This window comes from Vicugna pacos, chromosome 26, assembly GCF_048564905.1.
Source record: "Vicugna pacos chromosome 26, VicPac4, whole genome shotgun sequence".
Classification (NCBI taxonomy): Eukaryota; Metazoa; Chordata; class Mammalia; order Artiodactyla; family Camelidae; genus Vicugna; species Vicugna pacos.
Genome location: NC_133012.1, coordinates 11,472,019 through 11,483,769, shown reverse-complemented (window position 1 = coordinate 11,483,769; position 11,751 = coordinate 11,472,019). Strand labels below are relative to the sequence as shown.

Genomic DNA, 11,751 nt, shown 5'->3' with positions numbered 1-11,751 from the left:
CCTTTCATCCAAAGAACACATGTGCTTCATTTCTGGGAATTTTTATTGAATGATTTCTTTACTTCCCCTGCTCTGTTTTCTCCTGTTCTGTCAGTAATTCTCACTATTCATAAGTGGTCATCTAATTTTTTAAATCTTTTCTCTTGTACTACCCATTTCTTTGTCTTTTTGTTCTACTTTTTGGGAGAGTACCACATTTTACCTTCCTGTCCTTCTGTTGACTTTTTAAAAATGTCTGCTCCCACATTTTTTATTTCCAAGGGTTCTTTTCTGTTCTCTACATATTCCTTTTTCAGAAGTTGCATATTGTTTTTAGTTAGTAAATGATATATCTCCTAGTATTTCTCTAAGGAGATTAACAATAGCTAAGCAATTTTTTTCTTCCCTGAGAAGTCTCCATTTCCTGTAAGTTAAACTTTTATTACTTTTCTCTGTTTTGGCCTCTGTCTTTCATGTCAGGAGGTGCACTGACTTTACATCATTTCATATCAGGGATGCACTGAGTTGGCTTCCCTTGAGGGTCCCAGCTTTAAGTCCCAGGCTTAGTCTCTTCAGTTTGCAGAGCACCCAAGACTCAGTAACCCAATGGCAAAGCTAATTTAGGATATAAGTAGGTTTCTCCAGGGTAACTGCTCTTATTAACCCTCCTTCTACCTACTGGTGTATTGCTCTGCTCCCAACTCAAGATTTAGGTCTCTGCTTTTATTTTCCTCTTCTTTCTGGTTCTTGAAAATTTCCCTTACTTTCTAGAATGTCCTACATACATCATCATTATAACTTTGGTTTGTTGTAATTTATTAAGAAATGAGTTATATTTCAGTGGGAGTGGCAGCCTCAGAGCATCTGGTCCACAATACACCCTCAATTTTCCACCCGCCTCTCTCACTTTGTTTTAACTCAACTTCTTGTAAAACAGAATAATGAACTCCTATGCACCATTATCCAGTTTCAATAATTATCAACATTTTATTATTTTTATTTCATCTAACTGCATCCTCCCACATTATGCTTGGTTTTTGTTTTTAAAGAATTTTAAGGCAAGTTCCTGACATTTTATCATTTCCTTCATAGAAACACCAATCTGAATCTCACCTATAACATAACTGTGATACAATTATCATGCCGTAATATCTAATACCCACCCTGTGTTAACATTAATTTTCACACATTGTTTCCCTGATCTATTTTCTGAGTTTCTTATCTTTTCCCCATAATTTCTTCTCTCCATTCTTCAAGATGTCCTTGATTTTCCAGGCCACTAATTCAGATAATAAGAGGGAATTCAGCTACTAACATTTTCACTTTGCAAACCATATTTTTAAGCTGCAGGATTCTTGAGGTTGAGGCTCATTTTTTTTTCCCCTTTCAGGTATCCAGCTATCACCTTCAATAACTGTTTCACTGGCCTGTGTTCTGATGATTTAATCTCATCTTCCTCTTTCTGATGGCTCCAACTTCTCACATGGGCAGTTATTTTCTCTCTCGGATACAAGTCTTCTTGATGGAATACCTTTAACAGCAAAAATTCCACAGGCTGTGACAGCAAAGGTGTCTTAATTAATGTTTGTTGAGTCAGTAATGAATATGTAGCCAGGATTTGTGTATCTCCTTCAATTACTGTTGTCGCCTGAACAGACTGGAGTTGTAATAAAATTTTCACCTGAACAACTGCTCAGAATTTTCATTTCTAAAGGCAATCATTTCCAGGAAAAACGGTCTCTCTTGGATATATTTTTAGTTGTTATATGGGCTGTGCCAAGCTTGGTCTTGAAAATACCCCTTGGGTCAAAGGAATATTTGTCATATCTGGCAATTAAACTAAGGATGTGGGGATTCTGCAGGGATGTATCGTGTGTGTGTGCATGTGCAGGAGAGGCTGTAGGCGTCAACTGCAAAACCAAGGGTTCAAAGTAAGTGCAGGGCTTTAAAAGTGATTCTTTAACTTTAAAGTTTCAGTTTTCTGTTAAATTCAGTCCTTTTTTCCTAGAAAAATAAACAAGTACAAATAGTCATAAACTTGCATCCAATTGCTCTCAGGTTTCCAGAAGTCTCTTCAGAGGCAGAGCAAACAACATAGTTTTGAGAAGGGGAGGAGGAAGAGTCAGGGAGGCATCATCCCCTATCTGGCAAATAGGAAGACTTTGGCTTAGATTTGCCACCAGCTAGCTGTGCATTCTGAGTGAGGCACTTACACTGTAAGACAGGCATAATCATACTCACCTCATAGGGTTGTTTTAAAGGATTAACAGAGGCACGGTAAATTGCTAAAAATAAACATTAGCATTGTTATTTAAAATTTTAATGTAGGGTCCTAAACACCATGTGTCTGCTTCTGTAATATAGCCATATTCTAGAATTTGCCTCTGATGGTTCCAACACCTCTGGACTTTTGGTGGCATTGGTCTTTTTCAATTATGCACAGAGCAGTCCTATAGAGGATTAACTTGGTGTTAGTAAATAAGTGTTATTCTATGTTTAAAAATCCATTTAGATGTTAATGCCCTTTTCCCTTAAATGGGTCTCAGTGGAAAGCCCAACTTCAGCTGAGCAAATATGCCCTGAAGGGGACGAGGCAGAGAAGGCTCTTCACTGCTAATGGAATAATTAATACGATGTGTTTGAGACTGAGAATGGAATGGTTAAGAAAACACTCGATCCAAGTGAGTGAAAATCAAATCTAAGTTTTCTGGAGAAGTGTAGTGAGCTGCACTGGGCATGCTGAGAACTGTGTTATCCGTCTGCCGCAGATAAGGGGGAGGCTGAACAACCAGGAAAGGAGAACTGTGGGCACTGGGAGACAGGACAGGAAATTACTAGAGAAAAGTCTATTTAAAAATAGAGAAGAGAGTTAACTGCCACATTGACTTTCTTCTTTAAGAGAAAAAACAGGTACCTAATCTACCAGAAATCAGAATGTTACGACTTTTCTACACAGACAGTGTGTAAGGCAGGAAAGGACATGACCATGTACTTTCTACATGACTCATTCTTATTTTGAAGCTGGGTGTTCCCAGGCAGTACTTTTCCAGATGGTCTGTTCTTAGTGGACAGAGCAGGACACAAGGATTTGGGGGCGGGGCCGTGAGGTTAATAAAGGTAGAATCTGGAGCACTTGTTCAAAAGAAACAGATGAGAAATAGGAAGTAATTGTTGATAATTTTGTTCAGTGTGATAAAGACAGTATGGTCATAGTTTTGTTAGGGTAGTAACACTGATGGTTCTGGACATCTCGCAGGATTATGGTATTGAAGCAATGTCCAAACTTTTAAGAGATGTATGGAGGGATAAAATTTCATAATGCCTTAGATTTGCTTTTAAAAATATGAAGTAAACCAAAACTGTAACTGTCATTTTGTGTAAAAGCTGTGGTTAGCGGTGGCCTCTCTGCCTGTGAGGAACACGAGAAACATTAGAAAAAACAAGCATGTTGTATTATAGCAAATGGGAAAAACAATAAAGCTATCTGTAAAATTTAAAATATATACGTTTTTGTCTCCAGGATCAAGTACCTTTGATAAAGCTCTCTTGGCTATGTTGCTACCCAATTAAAAGCAGAATATATTTGATTGGGTGGAGAGAGCCATTTCTTCATGTCCTGCTTGCCAGTCTGAGAGAAAAGCTGTTACTATGTAGACTCCTCAATAGGACCATAAAGGGGACTCCTGTGTGGTTGTCTGCAGTGCCTGATTGTGGTTAAATGAGGCATTTGCTTCATCAAAAATTGAAAAATGCCTCTTCCACCCTTCCCTCTTTCCTACCCTTACTGCAGTCTCTGTGTTTCTCAGAATGCAGGGAATACACATTCTTTTCACAAACTTCCATGCCAGGTGCAGGAGATGCAAAAACTCCTTCAGTCAACACACGTTTTAAAACACTAACTATATATTAGGCAGAAGGGCCCTATGTGTGATCTAATGCCCCGATGGTGCCATCTTGAAATTCTTAAGAATTTTTGAATTTCAAGTGGCTCTGCGTTTTCATTTTGCACCAGGCTCCACAAATTATGTAGGCAGTCCCCAGTGGTTAACAAAAGAGACACGTATTGGTCTCATATAGCTTATTCATAGATTAGATTTTGGTCCTGGTCCTGGGTAGGGGTAGGGGGCATACAGTCCTGCGGGAAGACAAGCAGATACGTAAACAAGTGGAGGTGACGGTGGAGAGAAACAGGAAATGGTCCTTGGTAGGGGACAAGGTTAGCCTTAAAAGGGGAGTGAGACGTTTGCTGGCAGAAGCCTGTGTGGGTGGAAAAAGACTGTAGAGATGCTGAGGGGAGCACTCCTGTGTGCCTTTGGCAAGACTGAGTTCATAGTCTAATGGACACAATATGGTAAAAGAGAGAGAGAGAGGGCCAGTGAAGGGCTCAATTCTGGAAGGAATCAATACGTCCATGATAAGGAACTGAAGCTTCATCTTTGGGTCAATGGTTCTCAACTCTTGGCTATTCATCAAAACCAACTGGGAAAACCTGAACATTATACCAAGCCTCCATTTCCATTAAATCAGAATTCTGAGGGATTAGGGCAAAGGAACTAATATTTTTTAAAGCAACCCCAGTGAATCTAATCTTTAGCCAGGATTAGAAACAATAGATTTCAGCAAAGGGGAGCCAGGGTGTAGGATATTATACTAATAAAACTGTACAGGGAGTACTGAGTGATAGCTGTATTTTTGGAAGGTCTACAGGAGTCAGAGAATGAGTTAGAGAGCCATGGTCAGAAGGGACATGAGTTAGGACAGTGCTGATGAATCACCTGGGGATATCGTTAAATGGCTGACTCTGATTGGGTAAGCCTGAGGCAGGGTCTGAGATTCTGCATTTCTAACAAGCTCCCAGGTAATGCTGACGTTGCTGCTTCTCTGGCCCCACTTTGAATACCTAGGACCCAGGACACAACTTCAGTCATCCAGTCAAGAGACATGCAAGGTCTGATAAAGGCAGTGTGCATGGGGATGGGGGCATCCAGGACAACCCCTAGATTTCTTGCTTGGATGACCAAGTAGAAGTTGCAAAAGAAAATCTTTTCACTTAGAGAAGCAGTCGCCTAAGAGCCATCAAAGCTGAATGCTGTGTTTCCTCACCTCTGATTCCCATCCACTGAAGCTGAAAGGATGTGCACTTGGAGTGACCTCCATGCACCTGACCTAATGGAAGTCTCTTTGTGGATAAACTGTAGGGCTTGTTTTTAACCAACTACAGATACTTGGTTCACATTAGCCAATCCAAAATGACCGTTTTCAGTCCTTAAAAACTAAAAATAGACTTACTATATGATCCAGCAATCCCACTCCTGGGCGTATATCCAGAGGGAGTTCTTAATTTGAAAAGACACATGCATCCCAATGTTCATAGCAGCACTATTTACAATAGCCAAGACATAGAAACAACCTAAATGTCCATCAACAGATGGTCAGATAAAGAAGTTGTGGCATATATGTACAATGGAATACTACTCAGCCATAAAAAAGAATGAAATAATGCCATCTGCAGCAAGATGAATGGACCCAGAGATTATCATACTAAGCGAAGTAAGTCAGACAAGAAAGACAAATACCATACGATATGACTTATATGTGGAATCTAAAAAAAAAAAGAGACACAAATGAACTTATTTATAAAACAGAAATAGACTCACAGACATAGAAAACAAACTTATGGTTATCAGGGAAGGGAAATCAGCAGGGAGGGATAAATTGGGAGTTTGGGACTTGCAGATACTACTATATATAAAATAGATAAACAACAAGGTCCTACTGTATAGCTCACAGAACTATATTCAATAGCTTGTAATAACCTATAATGGAAAAGAATATGAAAAGGAAAATGTGTGTGTATATATATATGTACAACTGAATCATTGTTATACACCAGAAACTAACACAACATTGTAAACTGACTGTACTTCAATAAAATTAAAAAAAATAATGATCACAAATTCTCCTTTTCCATCATTTTAAAAGCACTAATTTTTCCCTCCCAGGAAACTACATTTCTCTTAAGCTCTACTGGTCTTTGACAACATTGTACCATTCAGCAAACAAAGAATAAGGAGAAAGATCTCGTGGGTGGGAGTAGGTGGGGGACGTGGAAGGGATAAGAAGATAAGCTCGGCTTGAATACATTAAAATGTGTGGTGCCCTTGGATGCAGACGTTTGGTAAGTGGGTGGATATACAAACCTGGATACATAAGCGGAATGTCTGGGATGCAGAAATAGTTAGAGCCGTCAGGATACATGTGGTTGGACTTGAGAATGAGACCATCCTGGTGGGAAGAGGACCCTGGGAGACACCAGTGCCTCACAGATGGGCTGAGGATGAGGAGTTACATAGAACAGCCACTGCAGGACATTTGGGAATGGCTTCGCCTCTGACAACCCCTCCCCCCACCTTGTAGAGGAGCTTGGACAGCTCTTGATATGGTCTGTTCATCGGTGGAGGATGCACATGCTGCTGGGATGCCCAGACGGAGGTGAGGGGGGAACTGGGGGAGTGACCAGGCAGAGTTATCACACTGGTTTGAGAATCACTCTGCCCCTCCTACCATCAGGTGCTGAGATAGTATGATTTGTCTTCTTCCCTTTCATTGTATTTTCTCTCAGAGACCTAACACCCCCTTTTCTAATTTGGCTTGTGTCTTGTTGAAGAGAGGGAAAATTTTCTCTCTACCTCTCTTGAGCTCTTGTGGCTGAACTAATAATAAAATTGACACAAGACAGTTTAGAAGGAGAAAAAATTTTAAAAATTTGTGCACATAGAGGTCTCATAGAAATGGGACTGAAGAAGTGGCCAAAGCTTTTATACTTTTTAGACAAAGAAACAATACGTTTGTGAGGAACTGACAGGATAAAGAAACTTAGACTTTGGGTGCTTAATTAGTGATGAATCTAAATGAGTTTGTTCTTGGGGCAGTAAATTAAAGAGGTAACCAGGTGTGTTGATACACACATATCTGGCAATAAGAATGTCCTTCTACCTCCAGATATGCAAGGGTACCTTTCACATGGGAGATTTATTTCCTGCTTTCAGAGAAAGAGGGTCAAAGTGTCCATTTTGCACTGACTGTTTCTTAAATAACTTTAATTCAAAATAATCAATATGACATTGAGGTATATTCTGGGTGGCTTTCCCTGGGCCCCAACAGTCTATTCCTCAATCTCCATTACCTCAATCTCTGGATGTGTGCAAAAATGTTAGCCCAAGAGAATCCCAGTTCCCACAAATCAGTAGAGACAAGTGTATAAATCCACGTGCCAGATGTATCAAAATCTTAGCTTCAGCCCTGCCAGGATCCCCACTTCATAAAAGAGCTACTAAAGACTGCTGTCCTTTTGTGAGAGGGCTGAGGGAAGAAAATGGCCACAAACGAGCAGACCCCTTCAAGACAACTGGAAGTCTGTAAGAGGCTGGGAGGACAGAGGAAAGGAAGAAAACCGGGGAACAGAGTGACAGAGATAACAGTCACCAAATTGCCCCCAGAATTATTCAGTAAGTGAATATTTGGGGAGGAAAAGGCAGAGCAAAACAACAATAATAACCCACTACCACCACCTCACCCCAACATCAACAAAATCCCAACTTGAGTGTGGTTCCAGGTTAATTAAGACTAGGCTACATTTTAGCTGTTGCTGGGAGCAGCTGTGTGTTTGCATGACTGTCCCGGCTGTTGTACTAGGCTCAGTGCCCTTAGGTCCCATAAGGAAGACCTTGTGGGAGTCAGGTGTGGTGGGGGTAAGGTCACTACCTTAAATTTTAACTGACTCACAGTAAGGCTGCAGGGATTAACTAAAATCCCAAGATTCCTTGCTCTTGACTGGATTTTTATCAACTCCTTACAGAATTCTGATCAGCTCATGCTCATCAAAACCTGACAAGGCGAGACACTGGTGCGTTTTATGAGTGAAAACGGGAAAAGTAAATTATGAAGGAATGCAGTTTTCTTGGGAAAGAAATTCTTACAAATATGGTTGCCATGATGGTGGCAGGATATGGGGGCTGTGTGTGTGCGTGTAAAACTTTTTATGGGGGACAGGTTGGAACATCAGTACTCAATGCCTGGTGTTTGGAGCTTCATTCAACAGGTATGAGCAGCCAATATGATACAACAATTTGTGCTGGTGACATTTAACATTCATGTCAAACAATAACATTTTAGTACCTCACAATATAATAAAGGAAGACATATATTCATCAATTTTTTTTAAATCAGTTGTACTTCAGGCCTTGATATGAAGCCAGCTCATTTCATAGATGTGCCTCTGAGGAAACACTAAGGTAGGTAAGGGAGATTGAAAATCACAGGTTTAGTGTTTGTTAGTTTTCAGAATTGTGTAGCCCAAGAGTAATAATGCTGTACGACTCTTTTTACCTCACCCTAGGATGGGGAAGGCATGGGTGGCTAAGGAAATTAAATATTCACTCATAGGCATATTAAGTGACATCTTTGCTCTCATCCTTTGTTTTTTTTTAAAACGAAACTGATCAGTTTATTTCTATCTATTTCGTACCCCCTGGATGGTTATGCTGTTGTACTATTTGTGCTCATACAGCAAGATTATTTTATGAATTTTGTGTCAGTGTATGTCTTGGATTTAATAAAATAACCCTCCCTTGGAGACAGCTACAGACATGCTATGAGCAGAGCATAGTCAAGGTGTGGGGTTCCCTGCACGTACCATTTGTCTTTCATTTTATCAGAAAACATTTTTTAACTTAAATAACAAATATATTTTAAATACCAATTATAGCAAAGTGCTAACCATTCATTAAGCTGAAACAATTTAAACACTGAATTTCAAACAGATTAAACGAAGATGAATTTAACTTTTTTATGTTTTATTTTTCCATTTAAAACAAAATAAGGTTTAATGATAAGATTAACTCATCTACTTTAAGGAAGGATACATATTAGAATTAATATGATGTAAGTGATCAGATTCACCAATCCCTCACACTGCCTCCATATAAAAAAAGTTAAATGTTCTCAAAAAGATATCAGTTACTACTCACTCAAAAGAAATCTTCAACATTACCCTAAGACTATAATCATTAAGCCTTATGGTAATGGAAGAGGTAGTGGTACGCATTTATACAAGTATTAATACAAAATTCATGCACCGGAGAATTTATAAGGTCAGTTTTTTAAAATAGTGCTTTCAAAGATGGCCAATATCTTTTTACATCTCCAAAACATGTAAGTAAAACATTCCAAACTTGTTTTTAAAAGTAAGCAAATTTGTTTAAAATTAATTATTGTAGAGATTTATTGATACTATATTTGGCAAAGTTAGAGAGGGAACCTCAAAAGATTAAAAATTATCTTTAAAATGATTCCCAGGGTTGATCCAAATGGTGGAATAGAGAGACTCACAGCTCACCCTCTCCCACAAATACACCAAGAATTACATCTACAAACCCACTGAATCGCACAGAACACCTACTGAACTATGGCAGAGTGTCTCTTGTTTTGATATACAGGAGAATCCTCACAAAATCCGATAAACAAGTTTATACTGTATAGCACAGGGAACTATATTCAATATCTTGTAGTAACTTACAGTTAAGAATATGAAAACGAATATATGTATGTTCCTATATGACTGAAGTATTGTGCTGTACACCAGAAATTGACACAACATTGTAAATAGATTGTACTTCAATAAAAATATATTAAAAATAAAATTAAATTAAATGATTCCCATATGATTATGGTAAAGGCATGCAGAAGTTTAGAAATTAGACATTTGTTCTTTTAAATAAAATGACAAGTTAATTGTTCTTAATAATATATCATGGGGAACTACCAACTATATCTGTGAAGTTTAACAAGCAAGACTTAGAGATGAATATAAAATATCTATTTTGACAGGCACCTATTAGCAAAGTCAGTCCATGAACTACTGCAGGAGAGCACAAAAAACTCAAGCAGGGTAAGGCATTATATTCGTAAATTTATTCATGACATACATATTACAAGCTAATGCTGTGTTTGGCGGAGTTTATGCATAGCTCTTTAAGACAGATCTCTTTCTGAAAACAAATACTGTATTTTAAAATCACCATAGTAGAAGATAACTCAGTACATATTCTGAAAATTAACGTGGGCAAGGACTGGAGGGTGACATAAACGAAAAAGTCAAGGAGGCTGGTGAGACTGCGGAAGATTATTTTTCTTATGTAGTTTTCTACTGTGCTGTATCGTGGATTAACAAGCCAGACCTTCACACAGCAGCTTTTAAAGTACACAAGGACTTGATGCAAGCTTATGCTCTGCTGGCCACCATCGCCAGCTGATCTAGCGGTGGCCCCTGTGCAGCAGTCCCCAAAAGTGGGGCTCTAGATGAGGGTATAAGCTCCTGTTTGGGAGATACCTGTGAGCTGCAGCGAGGCAGATGGAGAGCGCAAAGAGAATATGCACTAGCCTAGTTACCTGAGAGGGCATCCCAGTCCATAGGGTCCTGGAGGTGTGCCTGCCCTCAGCCAAAACTACTCCGGTACCAACAAAGCGGCCTCCTTCCCAAAAAGCCTGGGGGCGGGGGTGCCTCAGTCCTCTGTGCAGTGCCCCTGGCGGCAGCCTGCCACAGGCCGTCTCTCCCATTGCCACACTCCTGTGGGATCCAAAACGCAAGCCCCGACGGCCACCTGAGCCCAAGGTGGCAGCCAGAAAGAGGGGGCTCCGGACGCGTATAAAAGCTCTGACCTGGCCCGGCCCCTGGAGGCGGCGGCGCAGGGAGTGCGAAGATGGCGTCCGCCAGTCTGCGCCAGGGGAGCACCAGCAGGCCCCCACATGCCTGTAGATCAAACGCCTGTCTCCACGCCAACTCCAAGGCCAGCAAATGGGCCTCTCCCACAGCGAGTCCCGGCACCCCACGCCCCCGGCGCTGCGCCCCTCTGCCTTGGGGCCCGTCAGTCCCAGCGCGAGCCCTTTAAGAGCCCGGAACGCTATAACCTCGTGGGGGCCGAGGCCACGCGCGGGCTCCGTTGGTTTTCAGTTACATGTTTTAGGAGCCGGCCTCTCAGGGGCAGGTCTTTAAAGTGGGGGATGCGCGATGTGGGGTTCAAACCCTTTGCCCCTCAGTGAGACGCTGTGGGCCTCCCAAACACGGGGTGGAGGAGGTGCGGGTGGGTGCCCCGGCCTCTCTTACCTGCTTCAGTGTGGCCCTTCTCTCACTTGGGGGTGCTAGGAGTGGCTCAGCCAGTTTCTAGGTGTTTTTCAGAGGAAGTTATACCATGAGCAGCTGTAGACGTGGCTTGTTTGTGGGAGGAGGTGAGTGTAAACTCCCCTTACGCCGCCATCTTGAACTAGAAGCTTGACTTGGAAGGACCGCAGTTTACCCAGAAGGCACTGGGGCAAATAACCGGTAAAGGAAGGCTGGGAATGGACAGGGTTTGGGCCATGGGGTCCAGCTCACACCAGGAATAAAACTAGGGGCATATCATCTCCCTACGTATATTTTTGGCTCTGTCACAATTTCAGCCCAGGCTCTGACTCTACCATCTAGTTCTCCGCTTTTATGTAAATTGGGCCCATAAATCCCTTTCCTACTTAGCTTACTATTTGTGAAAAAGAATTGGTCCCTTTTCAGGCCAAATCATACTCCTCTTAACACGTAGGGAGGCTGGGACATTTTTTGACACTTTGCATCTCTAGAGGATCAAAACTTGCTCAGGATTTTAGAGAACAATGGTATGCAGAAGTAGGAGAAGTTTCAGAGATGAGTCACAAAGCTGACTTTCTAATGTCGGAGAGTAA

The 11,751-nt window shown here is 41.0% G+C and overlaps 1 long non-coding RNA gene across 4 annotated transcripts in view; it reads right to left on the bottom strand.

Annotated features, from left to right (window-relative positions):
- Positions 1–11,299, bottom strand: part of LOC116285726 (uncharacterized) — a 56,189-nt gene extending 44,890 nt beyond the window's left edge. For all 4 annotated transcript variants that reach the window (XR_012064459.1, XR_012064461.1, XR_012064458.1 and 1 more), the window contains exon 1: positions 11,144–11,299. This is a non-coding gene — a long non-coding RNA (uncharacterized lncRNA). The remainder of the gene's footprint in view (positions 1–11,143) is intronic.
- Positions 11,300–11,751: the final 452 nt, after the last annotated feature.